The 14,362-nt window shown below is 57.0% G+C and overlaps 1 long non-coding RNA gene across 1 annotated transcript; it reads left to right on the forward strand.

Annotated features, from left to right (window-relative positions):
• The first annotated feature begins 2,814 nt into the window (after window positions 1-2,814).
• On the forward strand, window positions 2,815-13,938 carry LOC308038971. Its single transcript, XR_013921974.1, has 4 exons — window positions 2,815-3,434; window positions 10,977-11,074; window positions 12,336-12,403; window positions 13,054-13,938. It is a non-coding gene; the product is annotated as an uncharacterized lncRNA (long non-coding RNA).
• The last annotated feature ends 424 nt before the right edge of the window (window positions 13,939-14,362 follow it).

Consider the following 14,362-nt stretch of genomic DNA (forward strand, 5'->3'; position numbering starts at 1 on the left):
AGCCCGGCGGGACGGCGGGAGAGCGCGAGGGGAGCGGAGCGGAGCGGCGAAAGAGGCGGCAGGTGAGTGCGGCCGCGGCGGGGGTGACCGGGGTGCCGTTCCGCTTCCCCCCCGCGCCGAGCTGGCGAAGCTGCTGGGAGGCGCGTGTGGGACCCTGCGGGCAGGTGCGCTGAAGGCTGGCGGTCTGGAGCCGCGTCTCCCTCCGGCGCGGCGCCCGTGCCCGGTCCGGCGGTCCCTCCGGGAGCGGCGCAGCCCCCGTTAGCCGGGGGGACGTTGAAAAGCAGAGCTAAGGCGCGGTTGCAGGCTCGGTGGCGTGGCGAGCGGGGCGCCGCTTCGGCGGGAGCTCGGGGCGAGGCGCGGCGCGGCGGGCTCTGTGTCCCGGTGGCGCGGCTGTCGCGCCGCGGCTGCCTGTGCGCTTTTTTCTTTGGTGGCGTTTGTTTTTTGGGTTATTTTTTGGGGATTCCCGCGCCACGCGGCACGAGCGCTCGGCCGGGGCTGCCGCGGCGGGTCTCAGTGTCGCCGTCCTGTGGGCAAAGCGCGGTACTGCAGCCGGCCGCCCCAATGCGGTGCCGCGGCGCGCCTCAGTGCTGCCGCCCTGTGGCGAAACCCGGGTACTGCAGCGCACGGCCAGCGGGCAGAGACGCCGGTTGACCCGAAGCGCTCCGAAGTGCCAGGTAAGTGCCAGGTAAGAAACACAAGCAGTCCGAGGTGCCCGATAAGAAACAAACGTCAGAACCGGTAGGAGCTGCGGCTTCACAGCTCTTTCAGCGTTGATCGTATGACGCTGATTTTGATGCTAGTCATTCTTACTTGCCTTATGCTACAGTGTTCTGTTTGGTGCTGCTCTTGCGTAACAAATTAGTTTATATCTATAGTAAAAAATAATGTGTGCTACTTAATCCGCCTGGTAGTAATGTAATGATAAAAATGTTAAAGTGGAAAGAAGTGAAATTATTTAGGCGTGAGCAATAACTAAATTTCATTTCAGCTATTACTCGGTGAACTAGGCAGCGGTTATTCCCAATCTGAATCCTAGTTTAAAAAGCACATTGTTTGGAATTCCTTTTAAATGATAAAGGCGGAAAACTGATGTGGAGTCATTGGTAGCTACATTTGAACAACCTGTACACCCACAGTACTGCCCCACAGCACCATATAGCTCCTGTACTCTGCCCCATACATCCACAGCAGTGCCCCACAGCACCCCATAGTGACTCTGTTCTTCCCCATAGACACACAGTGCTGTCCCACAGCACCCCGTATCTTGTTCACTCTGCCCTATAGACCCACAGTGTAACCCCACAGCACCCCACAGTTCCTCTGCCCTACAGATCAACCGCACAGGGCTTCGCGAAAACCAACAGTGTCTGGCAGAGCCCGACAGGAGTGCAGGTGCTGTCACTTCAAGTGAGATTCCAGGTGATGTGATCGGGGTGGTGGGTGGGCCTGAGGTGATTGATCCCTCCCCTTCCCAGGGGATTGTAGGAAGGGGTGGGCGGGGCTCAGGGTATTTGAGCCCCAGTCCCCGGGGAGGGAGCTCATTCAGCTCCAGGACCGCTTGGGTGCCGGTTCTCTGCTGCTCTTTCGGCAGTCGGCAGCTTTTGAGCTGTTTCAGCTACGTGGGCAGACGTCTTAGGAGAAGCGGAGGTGTCCGTTTGAGGCAAGAGCTTCGGGCGCGGCAAAGGTTCAGTAGCAGCTGTAGTAGAAAGGTTGTTTGTCGTTATGTTTCATTGGCTGATTCAGTCCCGGGTGCTTTGCATTTTCCAGTAATTCCTGACTATGATGAAGATGGAGTGTTGTGTTTTGGTTTGCACTGCTGTATTAATAGCTGTTAATATAATCTCCTCTCCTAGCAGAGTGTTTTGTTTCCAGGACCTTTGCAGCGTGCAGCGGCCCCCGGTAGATCGTTCAAACGTACCTCCCGGAGCTCAGCCAAGGCGAGCAATGACTCGTAGACTGCTACCGATAAATATTATTCGGGTGCCTAATCGTAGGCATGTCCTTGCTTTCCTTATTGTAGGTGATGATGGAGAAAGTGAGAGCTGCAGGAAGATCCCCGTTAGCCCACGTGGCGTTTTCCTCTGTTGAAGATGGATCTGGTCCCTTGTCCCTCTAAAAGTTAAGTGGAGGCACGAGGGCTGGGAAGGGGCTGGGAACTGCCGGGAGGATTTAAAGTTCTCAGGCAGAAAAGGGCAGTCCGGGAGCAGTCCCCTTTGGGCAGATGAACGGGGTCAGGGAACTTTACAGCGCCACGCCAGCGTGCGCCGGGCAGGGCAGCTCCAGCCCGCGTCTGTTGTCGCGTAGTTCGGGAAGCGCGCCTCGCGCCTGTCAGACGATCCTGGGCTACCGTTGCGCTCCAGGGGCACGAAAGCCATTTCAGGCGCCATCCCGGGGTGTGGCAAGCCGATGCCGATCGGGGTAGCACCAATCGGGTGCTGGTTTTCTTGTATCGGCAGCCGAAAGGGTGCACGGTTCTTGCATCTTGAACGTTTCCGGTCAGTTGTGTTTTATGGTGTAGTTCTGGGCTGCGACAGCAGCTCTGCTCTCTACCCATCCAGTCTAAGGGGCTGGCACTTCTTCCCAGCATCTTGAAGGTTTGAAGTCTTGCAGCAGCTTCTCTGTGCGTTTGCGCCAGAGCTGCCGTCTCATAAGGGGCCCTCACCAAGGAGGAGCAGTAGATGTGGTGCCCCCGCCCTGGGAGGTAGACATGGGGGCCCCCGCCCTGGGAGGTAGACCTGGGGGCCCCCGCCCTGGGAGGTAGACCTGGGGGCCCCTTGGGAGGGTTAATCCCAATCCTCGTTTTTTTTGGCAAGCCGGCCCTCGGCACCTCTCCGGTGGCCCCTGCGCAAGGAGCAGGCTCAGGCAGGGGTGAGCTACGGTGGTAACGGCCGCTGCTTCTTCTTTCCCGCTCCCAGAGGCCACGCTGAGGATGTGGCCGTTCGCTGCCCCCCCGGGGATGCCGTGGGCTGCGCCCGCCTCGGGCTGGCGAGGCTCGTCTCGCAGCGCAGAGGGCAAAGGGACGGGGGAGCGCGTCCCGTCCGTGGACGGGTGCTGGCGCGGCTGGAGCCGGAGAGGTTGGGGAGAGGTAAAGAGGAGGAAACGCGGGGCCGTGGGCCCGACGTCTGCTTCCTGCGGCGGGCAAGAGAGAGAGCCCCTCTCTGCGGAGGGCGAAGGGTCCCTCTGCGTGGCGTGCGGCGGGCCAGGCCGGCAACGCGCGCGGCAGGGTCCGTGCGCGTATCCTGGAGCGGGACGGCTGCGTGGCGAGCGAGCCGGCGAGGCTGCGTGTCCCCGAAGCCTCGTCTCGTGGGAGCCCTGACACCCCACCGTGTTCTCCTAGGCTGAGGACGGCCGAGCGCCCCGAGGGAGGAGAGGAGGAGACAGGAGCGTCTGAGCTGTTAGAAGCCTCCTGGCGGCCACGGAAAGCGAGAGCCGCTGTGAGTCCCTGGCCCTCGGGGCCTCGTCCCCGGCTTGTGTGTCCTGGCGCCTCCCTGCCCCTCCGTCTCCTTTTTCCCCACGCTTTCTCTGGCCCGTTGTGGCCCCCGCTGCTCTGCCGCCCCCGCTGCTCTCTTCCTCTCTGCGTCTGTACGTGCTGCTCTGTCCCCCGACCTTCCTGTCTTTCTCTTTCCTTCCTCCCTCCCTCCGCCTTGTCCCTCTGTGCCTTTCTCGTGCTCCGCGTTGCTGGCTTTCTTCATTCTGTACGGCGCTGTTCCCGTCCTCGTTCCTGTTCTGAGCCTTCGTGCTGCCCCCCGCCCCGTTTTTCTCTCGTTTTGTTGTTTTTTCCCTGCCCTCCGTCTCTCCGCGGGGCTCCTCGTTCCTCTCTTTCCTCCTCCAGCCCCCTGTGCTCCCCGCCGTCTCTCTGGCTCTGCCATCGGTTTTGCCCGTTGCTCTCCCTCTTGCTTCCCGTTGATAGGAGGAGCAAAAGTCTTTTAGAAAGCCCTCGGCATGAGGTAGCAAGACTAGGCCTAACGTAACAGAAACCTAACGGAGCAAAACTAGCTCTGTAGGGACTGGAGGTGGGGCAAAGCGGGATGTCCTTGGCTCGCAGGCTGGGAAGAGGGAACGTTCCACTGACTGGAGAAGGAGCTACTGGAGTAGCAGCACCAAATGGCAGTGGGCGTGCTCAAGAGATGAGGTCGAGAAGCCGACACCGGGGCGGGGGGGCACCGGGGACCACTGGAGACCCTTGACGGGCACTCTGGCGTACCGCCGATGGACTGCCAGCGGAGGGTGGCGTTATGGAAAGCGCTTCTGTTTAAGGCATTAACTAAGCGCTAGCAGCAAATGAATGTGCAATAGGTGTATGTCATAAATAGCAAGGAGCGTGAGTCACGCGCACGCTCGATGACGGGGGCGATCCTCTGAGCGTGCGGCGCGCTGTATTGAAATTGCCTGCCGTGTAACGCTTTCAGAGCAGCGTTAAAGAGTCTTTTTTGCCGCCTTTTTGGTATCTCCCCGCGTCCCGTGGCTTCTCGCTGCGTCCCCGTGTCCCGCTCCCCGCCCGTGGCCGCGTTCCTCTCTGTCCCGTTGGCCGTGCCGGGCTTTTTTGCCCCGTCTCCGCCCCGCCGCGCCGATTTGTTTCTTCCTCTGCCCTGTTCCTCGGTGCTCTTCCGGCCTCTTTTCCACTGTCCCCCCCGCTGCTCTGTTCTCTGCCTTGTTTTTTCAGATGCCTGTCCCTGCTTTCTCTTCTCGCCTTTGCAGAGAAGCTGCCGGGGGGCAGAGCCGCTGTTTGTCTAGAAAACCACCTTAGTACTGGATACAGGGTACAGACAAGAGCAACTGGACGAGGGAAATGTAGCAGGGCAACTCTGGCCAATAGAGTTCTCCAAAGTGCCTGGAAAAGGGGGGGTATCGATGTTGGCCGGCACGAACAGCTCCCTTCTCAGGCTGGCCAGCAGCATTGCCGTGCCGGGGGGCAGCTGCCGGGCTGTGGGCCGGGGGCTGCGGCTGTTTGGGGCGCTGCCCCCGCTTTGTTTTCCTAGGGGAGCTCCCCCCCGTTTTGGGGGGTGGTGGTACGTGCACGTGTAAGTGACACGATGTTCCCAGCTGCTCTGTTCTCTGCCTTGTTTTTTCAGACGCCTGTCCCTGTTTTCTCGCTTTTGAAGAGAAGCTGCCAAGTTAACGTATGCTGCGCTGAAGTTATAGAAGATGTAGCCCCTCCTTAAGCGGTTGACGTGCGGGAAAGGCTTTCTGACCGCCTGCACGGCGAGGGGACGTTTTTCGCCTTTCAGATCCTTCTGCAGGACAAGAGGGAGACGGAAGGTTAAGTAACACGTTGTTTAGAAGCTGAGAGCTTAGTTTGTATTTAACTAAGAATTCACAGATGCGTGGTCAGCGAGAAACTAAAGGCTTATAAGTAAGCTCATGAAATGAAGTAAAGAACGCGGCTTAGCCTTGGTTTTTGACTATGCACTGGAACGGCAATAACTACAGCAGAAGCTGCCGCGGCTTTAACGCGCAAGGGGCGTGAGCGTTGCGAAGCCGCCTGCGTTGCAGAGTGTCCTGATTGCGGTGCTGAGTGTTGGAGAGATTGGAGCTGCGTAGCGGAATTGTTTTGTTTTGGAGAGGGTGGGATCAAGTTGGAGCACAGCTTGTGAGGGCGGTATGTCGTGGGTAGGCTTTAGTATTATGCGTGGAGCGGTGCTGTAAGCGTTGCTAGTTATTGCCTGTCTTTGTTCGAAGATGAGCCGCGTCGTTCTGCGTGACGCGTAACGGGAGGACGGCGTAGGAGCGTCATTGTGAAAAAGAGCCCGTTGGGCTCCTGCCCGTTGGCAGGAAAGAGACTGGGGAACCGCCCGCTGATAATGCGAGTAGAGCAGCCTCGATGAGATGTGATGAGCAGAGGCCGTCGTATAAAGTGGACAAGGAAGGAAAGGCTGCGGGCAAAGCGCGGCGCTGCAGCCGGCCGCCCCAGGGCGGTGCCGCGGCGCGCCTCAGTGCTGCCGCCCTGTGGCGCAACTCGGGTACTGCAGCGCACGGCCAGTGGGCAGAGCCGCTGTTGGACCCGCAGGGTTCGCAGTCAGGTCTCTGCGTGTCAGTGTCCGTCCCCGCGACGGGGGCCAGGTCCCCATTTGTGTGAAAACGACGTCCCTCCCTCGATGGCTCCTTAGAAGGGTTAATCCCAATCCTGTTTTTTTTTTTTGGCAGCGGCGGATCTGTGACCTCGCGGGAAGCCCGGGCTGCTGCGCAGAGCTCGTGGGGAGCGGGAGCTGCGGAGGCGGGGCCTCGACGAGCCAGAGCTGCGGCAGACGGACGGGGCGCGCTGCCCGGGGGCCGCGTCAGGCGGAGCCGAAGTGACCCGCGGCGGCAACGAGCGGGAGCCGCTCGGAGCTGGAGCGGCCGTTGGCCGGGCTGTCCGCGGGGAGGTGAGCGCGGGGAGCCCGGCCTCTCTCTCCCGCGGGGGATCAAACCCGCGCCCGTCCGTGCCCTTCCCGGGGGCAGCGGCGAGGCGGGGTGCCCCGGCTCTCCCGGGGCGGCCCCGCTGCGAGGGGGCAGGGGCGAGGCGGCAGCGCCTCCTCGGTGCCGGGGGGCAGAGGGGAGAGAGACCTGCCGGCCGGAGCTGCGGGGTGCGCGGCCCCTCGGGCAGGGTGCTCCCGGTCTCTTGGCCGCAGGCTGGGGGCGGCAGACGGGTTCAGGCGCTTTGGCCTGCTTTTTTGCCGGCGTCGCCTTCTGGGTGCCGTGAAGAAAATCCCGCGCGGTTGATTCCGCTCGCTGCGCAGGAGATTGCGCGTCTGGGGCCGTGGACCGAGGAAGAACGTTTGCGAGTTGGAGGACGCTACAAGATATTCCCCGTGGAAGCCGGAGAAGAGGCAAATTGGCTGCCAGTGGAGTTGTGTTGCGTGCAGTCTCCAGTTTAGGGCGTTCAGTTTGTCCTTCCAGAAAAGGAGCAGTCATTGGTAGGAGTGGGAGAGGCTTTTAAGTGCGTGATCAGAATTGAACGCGGAGTGGGCGTTTTCTCTTCCCCAGGGAGAGGCTGTGCTTCAAGAAGAATTTGTTTCCTCAGGGAAGTGCAAGTCCGTGTGCGTAAGACAGCCAAAAACCCCAGCCTGGTCAGGTTCTGCGTGTGCGTCTGTCAGACGGCTGCTTGACGTTGCCGAGTTCCCAGCTGTGCAGTTGTACCGGCGAAGGGCAATGCAAGACGGAAGGGTTTTTTGTGGTGCGGAAAGCAGGGGAGCGCGGTTTCTTGTTCCCTTTGAGACGCGGCTGCTGGAAGCCGCACGGCGAGCAGGGCGGGGGGTGAGGATGCAGAGCGGGCCAATCAGATGGCTCGGGAGGGCTGGAGGGGCGGGGCGCTGATAGGCGGGGAGAATGGCAGTTGATGGTCGTAGGCAGCCAATCAGGATGGCGGGGGGGGCGGGCGTTGAGGTGTCCGTCGTGCGCATGTCCAAATTGCGCAGTCCTCAGTCAGGTCCGGCGCTGAGGCGGGCACCTGGGCGCGGCCCGCGGGAAGGCGCATCCAATAGGAGGACGGCGCGGTGGGGTGGAAAGCAGCCAATCAGAGCGCGCCGATTCAATCCGCTTTGAACAGCTGCCTGCCTGGCTAACGCGTCCGCGGTGTCTCGGGGCGGGTAGCGGGAGTTAACGGGGAAACGGGGGTCGGGGCGAGGGAGGGGAGGCTGTGGAGCGCTCATTTTGGCCTCTCCGTCCCTTTTGCCTCTCTCCCCCTCTCTCTGGGTCACCTTGTCTTGCTCCCTGTCACTGTCTTTCTCTGATAAGCTGGCCTGCTCTTTGCCCTCCTTTTTTTGTGGAATCACAGGCTCATTCTGCTTGGAGAAGACACGTGCAATTTTAAATTTGGGTTTGACCTCTAGGGTTTTTTTCCCCCGTGAGTGTAAATGGATGGCACGTTGTCCTGTGGCTCAATCCCCGTTCTGTTCCGTGGAGTCTTCAATTTAGGATGTTCAGGTAAGAAAGGTTGTCCTTCCAAAAAAGGAGCAGTCATCGTTAGGACTGAGAGAGGCTTTTAAGTGCACGATCAGCATTGAAGCCAGATTGCACGCGACGTTGCTGCTGTGTGGGTCTTGGCCGTTTTTCGCTTTGAGAGGCGGCTGCTGGCGCGGGAGGGCTGGGAGGGCGGAGCGCTGGTTGGCTGCTAGGCACGTCAGTCGGCACTCTGTCCGCCTATCAGGTGGCCAGAGGGGCGGGCGTTGAAGTCTCCGTACTGCGCATGCGCCAAAGAGCGAGCGCTGATAGGCGGCGAGCGAGGTGATTGGCGTGTCCTAGGCAGCCAACCGGGACGCGGCAGGGGGCGGGCGTTGAAGTCTCCGTACTGCGCATGCGCCAAAGAGCGAGCGCCGATAGGTGGCGAGAGAGGTGATTGACGTGTCCTAGGCAGCCAACCGGGACGCGGCAGGGGGCGGGCGTTGAAGTCTCCGTACTGCGCATGCGCCAAAGAGCGAGCGCTGATAGGCGGCGAGAGAGGTGATTGACGTGTCCTAGGCAGCCAACCGGGACGCGGCAGGGGGCGGGTGCTGCGGCCTCCCTCCTGCGCATGCTCAAAGCGCGAGCGCTGATAGGCGGCGAGAGAGGTGATTGACGTGTCCTAGGCAGCCAACCGGGACGCGGCAAGGGGCGGGTGCTGCGGGCTCCCTCCTGCGCATGCTCAAAGCGCGAGCGCTGATAGGCGGCGAGAGAGGTGATTGACGTGTCCTAGGCAGCCAACCGGGACGCGGCAAGGGGCGGGTGCTGCGGGCTCCCTCCTGCGCATGCTCAAGCCGCGGGCGCCTCGCGGCGTTGGCGGGGCGGCGCGGGGCGGGGGGGGTAACCGGGAGCGAACGGGACCGGGGCGGCTGCGGAGCGCTCGCTGCGGCCGGCGGCCGGGCATCTGGAGGCAGGCGGCTCCGGGCCGCCCTTCGTGAGGCTCCCCGGAGGCGGCAGAAGGGCAGAGGGGGAGGAGGCGACAGCCGGGGACCTCCCGCCGCGGGGGTCTCCGGGGCGCGGCGGGTGTCGGTGCCCGCGGAGCCCGGCGGGACGGCGGGAGAGCGCGAGGGGAGCGGAGCGGAGCGGCGAAAGAGGCGGCAGGTGAGTGCGGCCGCGGCGGGGGTGACCGGGGTGCCGTTCCGCTTCCCCCCCGCGCCGAGCTGGCGAAGCTGCTGGGAGGCGCGTGTGGGACCCTGCGGGCAGGTGCGCTGAAGGCTGGCGGTCTGGAGCCGCGTCTCCCTCCGGCGCGGCGCCCGTGCCCGGTCCGGCGGTCCCTCCGGGAGCGGCGCAGCCCCCGTTAGCCGGGGGGACGTTGAAAAGCAGAGCTAAGGCGCGGTTGCAGGCTCGGTGGCGTGGCGAGCGGGGCGCCGCTTCGGCGGGAGCTCGGGGCGAGGCGCGGCGCGGCGGGCTCTGTGTCCCGGTGGCGCGGCTGTCGCGCCGCGGCTGCCTGTGCGCTTTTTTCTTTGGTGGCGTTTGTTTTTTGGGTTATTTTTTGGGGATTCCCGCGCCACGCGGCACGAGCGCTCGGCCGGGGCTGCCGCGGCGGGTCTCAGTGTCGCCGTCCTGTGGGCAAAGCGCGGTACTGCAGCCGGCCGCCCCAATGCGGTGCCGCGGCGCGCCTCAGTGCTGCCGCCCTGTGGCGAAACCCGGGTACTGCAGCGCACGGCCAGCGGGCAGAGACGCCGGTTGACCCGAAGCGCTCCGAAGTGCCAGGTAAGTGCCAGGTAAGAAACACAAGCAGTCCGAAGTGCCCGATAAGAAACAAACGTCAGAACCGGTAGGAGCTGCGGCTTCACAGCTCTTTCAGCGTTGATCGTATGACGCTGATTTTGATGCTAGTCATTCTTACTTGCCTTATGCTACAGTGTTCTGTTTGGTGCTGCTCTTGCGTAACAAATTAGTTTATATCTATAGTAAAAAATAATGTGTGCTACTTAATCCGCCTGGTAGTAATGTAATGATAAAAATGTTAAAGTGGAAAGAAGTGAAATTATTTAGGCGTGAGCAATAACTAAATTTCATTTCAGCTATTACTCGGTGAACTAGGCAGCGGTTATTCCCAATCTGAATCCTAGTTTAAAAAGCACATTGTTTGGAATTCCTTTTAAATGATAAAGGCGGAAAACTGATGTGGAGTCATTGGTAGCTACATTTGAACAACCTGTACACCCACAGTACTGCCCCACAGCACCATATAGCTCCTGTACTCTGCCCCATACATCCACAGCAGTGCCCCACAGCACCCCATAGTGACTCTGTTCTTCCCCATAGACACACAGTGCTGTCCCACAGCACCCCGTATCTTGTTCACTCTGCCCCATAGACCCACAGTGTAACCCCACAGCACCCCACAGTTCCTCTGCCCTACAGATCAACCGCACAGGGCTTCGCGAAAACCAACAGTGTCTGGCAGAGCCCGACAGGAGTGCAGGTGCTGTCACTTCAAGTGAGATTCCAGGTGATGTGATCGGGGTGGTGGGTGGGCCTGGGGTGATTGATCCCTCCCCTTCCCAGGGGATTGTAGGAAGGGGTGGGTGGGGCTCAGGGTATTTGAGCCCCAGTCCCCGGGGAGGGAGCTCATTCAGCTCCAGGACCGCTTGGGTGCTGGTTCTCTGCTGCTCTTTCGGCAGTCGGCAGCTTTTGAGCTGTTTCAGCTACGTGGGCAGACGTCTTAGGAGAAGCGGAGGTGTCCGTTTGAGGCAAGAGCTTCGGGCGCGGCAAAGGTTCAGTAGCAGCTGTAGTAGAAAGGTTGTTTGTCGTTATGTTTCATTGGCTGATTCAGTCCCGGGTGCTTTGCATTTTCCAGTAATTCCTGACTATGATGAAGATGGAGTGTTGTGTTTTGGTTTGCATTGCTGTATTAATAGCTGTTAATATAATCTCCTCTCCTAGCAGAGTGTTTTGTTTCCAGGACCTTTGCAGCGTGCAGCGGCCCCCGGTAGATCGTTCAAACGTACCTCCCGGAGCTCAGCCAAGGCGAGCAATGACTCGTAGACTGCTACCGATAAATATTATTCGGGTGCCTAATCGTAGGCATGTCCTTGCTTTCCTTATTGTAGGTGATGATGGAGAAAGTGAGAGCTGCAGGAAGATCCCCGTTAGCCCACGTGGCGTTTTCCTCTGTTGAAGATGGATCTGGTCCCTTGTCCCTCTAAAAGTTAAGTGGAGGCACGAGGGCTGGGAAGGGGCTGGGAACTGCCGGGAGGGTTTAAAGTTCTCAGGCAGAAAAGGGCAATCCAGGAGCAGTCCCCTTTGGGCAGATGAACGGGGTCAGGGAACTTTACAGCGCCACGCCAGCGTGCGCCGGGCAGGGCAGCTCCAGCTCGCGTCTGTTGTCGCGTAGTTCGGGAAGCGCGCCTCGCGCCTGTCAGACGATCCTGGGCTACCATTGCGCTCCAGGGGCACGAAAGCCATTTCAGGCGCCATCCCGGGGTGTGGCAAGCCGGTGCCGATCGGGGTAGCACCAATCGGGTGCCGGTTTTCTTGTATCGACAGCCGAAAGGGTGCACGGTTCTTGCATCTTGAACGTTTCCGGTCAGTTGTGTTTTATGGTGTAGTTCTGGGCTGCGACAGCAGCTCTGCTCTCTACCCATCCAGTCTAAGGGACTGGCACTTCTTCCCAGCATCCTGAAGGTTTTAAGTCTTGCAGCAGCTTCTCTGTGCGTTTGCGCCAGAGCTGCCGTCTCATAAGGGGCCCCCCCGCCGCGAGGTAGACCTGGGGGCCCCATGGTAGGGTTAACCCTTAGAAGGGTTAATCCCAATCCTCGTTTTTTTTGGCAAGCCGGCCCTCGGCACCTCTCCGGTGGCCCCTGCGCAAGGAGCAGGCTCAGGCAGGGGTGAGCTACGGTGCTAACGGCCGCTGAAGTGAATTTCTCAAATAAAATGGGTAGAAGTCAGCCAATACCTTTTTCAAATAATGTGAGTTTGTCTCTACCTCTATGACTAGTTGAAAGTATTCGAGTGAACATAATGTATACATTAAAGACAAATAAAGGCATTACTGATGTTATACTTGATGTGTATGGATATTTTTTCCTGTTGCTTCATAGTGGTCCAGACAAACTCAACAAAACACAATACCAGAGTGTGAGTCAGTGCACCTGGAGCCGGATCATGTCATCTTGATCTTTATCACAAGAGACGTGTGATTCAATCAGACTAAAAGAATATCGCTGAATTGATATATGTCCGCCTGTAAAATAATCACTGCATGCTTCGGTACAGTCTGTATAGTTATGACAACATAATTTAGATAGCAGCAATTTTTAACCTGTTTTTTTTCCTGGTAAATAATTTGTAGAGATAGAATGAACGAAAAAGATTAGCAAAAGTTTCACCAAGTAATTGTGTTCATTAAAAAAAATAGATTTTGTTACAATTTCCATTCAATTTCTGATCTCTTTACTTTTGTTTTACAGTTATCTCAAAATTCCTGGGTACAGAACAACTACTTTCCATTTCGGCACAAGTTCCAAAGCAGGATACGGTATGTTTTGAAATGCACCTTAGATGAGCAGTTACCTGGCTATATATAAATGTGGTACCTATGCATGATATGGCAGGAAAAAGGCTGCGCCTTACAAAGACACAGACTAATGTTGTCAGTCTGAGAGTATATCTTATTGTACAGCAGCAGGAGATTCTATAGGAGAACGTTAGAAACATTTGCGTTTGCTTCAATATCACGTATATCTTAATTTATACAAACTGACTGCAAAACCTGTTGACTTTTTCATCACTCCCCACTCTCATTCTCTGTAAATGTTCATCCTGTTTGACAGTACCAGGATGAGAGAGGAATTTTCTTCACATCAGCATAAAAGGAAAAAGTGTGTTAACAGACATTTACTCTCTTATTTTTGGAGGTTAATACAATTTTTAATAGCCAAAAGAAAATTAGGCATCTTTCTTACTAGAAATTAAATATTTCTTTAGCTTTTATGCTGGTGTGCCAGCATCATAGGGACTTACAGCTGTCACCGCTCCGTGTCTCCTCGCAGGCTGACGTACCTGCTTAGTAAATGATTTGTGTAATGCCAGTTAAAGCGACCAGGTACAGGCTCCAGCAGGATTGTGGTAAATGCAGAAAAATCTCTTTAATGACACATCAGAAAGCTGAGTGTTTGTTGTTCCCAGCTGTCATTGCAGAGATCTGTAACACGAAGGAAGGATCAGGTGTGTGACTAAAGCTGGCTGGATGTCTTCGTGTATACAGAGGACCGTGCACACCAAACTGGTAACTGCACTGTTTTCACTCGCAACTGGCCGCAATACAGCAGAGCATGTTATTCATGCAACAGACTGTTAATTCAAGTGCTAACTCCGTTGCTTTTATTAAATGCTGGATTGACCTATTCAGTATGTTCCACTGTCCAGACGAGTTTTCATTGCAGAACGTCCCCAGCTGTCACGTCCCGCCAGAGCTGTGTGTGGGGAGGTGACCCAGATTCACGGCCCCCTTAGAAAAGAGTATATGGGGTACTCAAGGACCGTAAACAAACAAACTCCAACACCTTTTATTTTGCAGCTTGGCCCAGGGTTGCAGGAAGATTCACACTACTTAAGCCAAATTGGTGAACAGTTTAACAGCAAAAGGATTTACAGAAAGGAGTTTTGTGGCTGTAAGCCTTAGGTTATACTGCTCATAGAGGGAGAGCCAAAGAAACAGGGATATAGGAAAGGAAAAGAGAAGGAAAGAAAGAGAAGGAAATTGCATTGACGTATTGATAAAACACACTTGATTCCATAGCTGTATTTTTAGTTCATTCTCTTGTGCAGCTTTCTTAGGAGCTGTTGGCATTTGAGCTGTGTGTCCTGTGTCTAATAGCAGATTTTGACCTGAGATGACAGTATAAGATTGGAATTTGCTTCAAATAAATGTATACATTAGCTTGTATCTGGCAGAGATTATTGCATTTTATGAGTAGCTTCCTATCCTGATGTATGGAGTATGAACATTATGAGCTTGCTTTATTTCTCCAAGTTGTGTAAAGTGACAGTATGTACTGTGCAACGATTAAATGGGTGTCTCATCTCAGAATAGTGTGTAAACTACTGAACAAGGCCCGTGAGCGTGTTCATGGTCTGTACAAGCTCTGACACTGTGTCGGTGCGGGATCTGCTGCTCTCATTGCCCACGCCTGCACTCTGTCTGATCATGGTAAGTTTCTCCATTGATTACATGATCATGGCCAGATAAAGACCCTCCTGTTGGAGAATATCCAGGCTGTTTGGTCCGGTTCCCCAACTGCTAAGCCCACACAACTTCTTTTTTTGGTCTCCGTAGGCTTTAGGTGAGTGTCTGGTCTGTCATTGCTGGTTTTGTGCTGATCTTCTTTCTGTCTCCGTTCACTGGAATTACATCCTCCATTCAGCTGCTGCAGGTCTGCACAGCCGCTCTTTTCAAAACAGCCAGTTCAAGTGTGTTCTATTCAAAGAAAGAAGT

Source organism: Nesoenas mayeri (assembly GCF_963082525.1).
Source record: "Nesoenas mayeri genome assembly, chromosome: 3".
NCBI lineage: Eukaryota > Metazoa > Chordata > Aves > Columbiformes > Columbidae > Nesoenas > Nesoenas mayeri.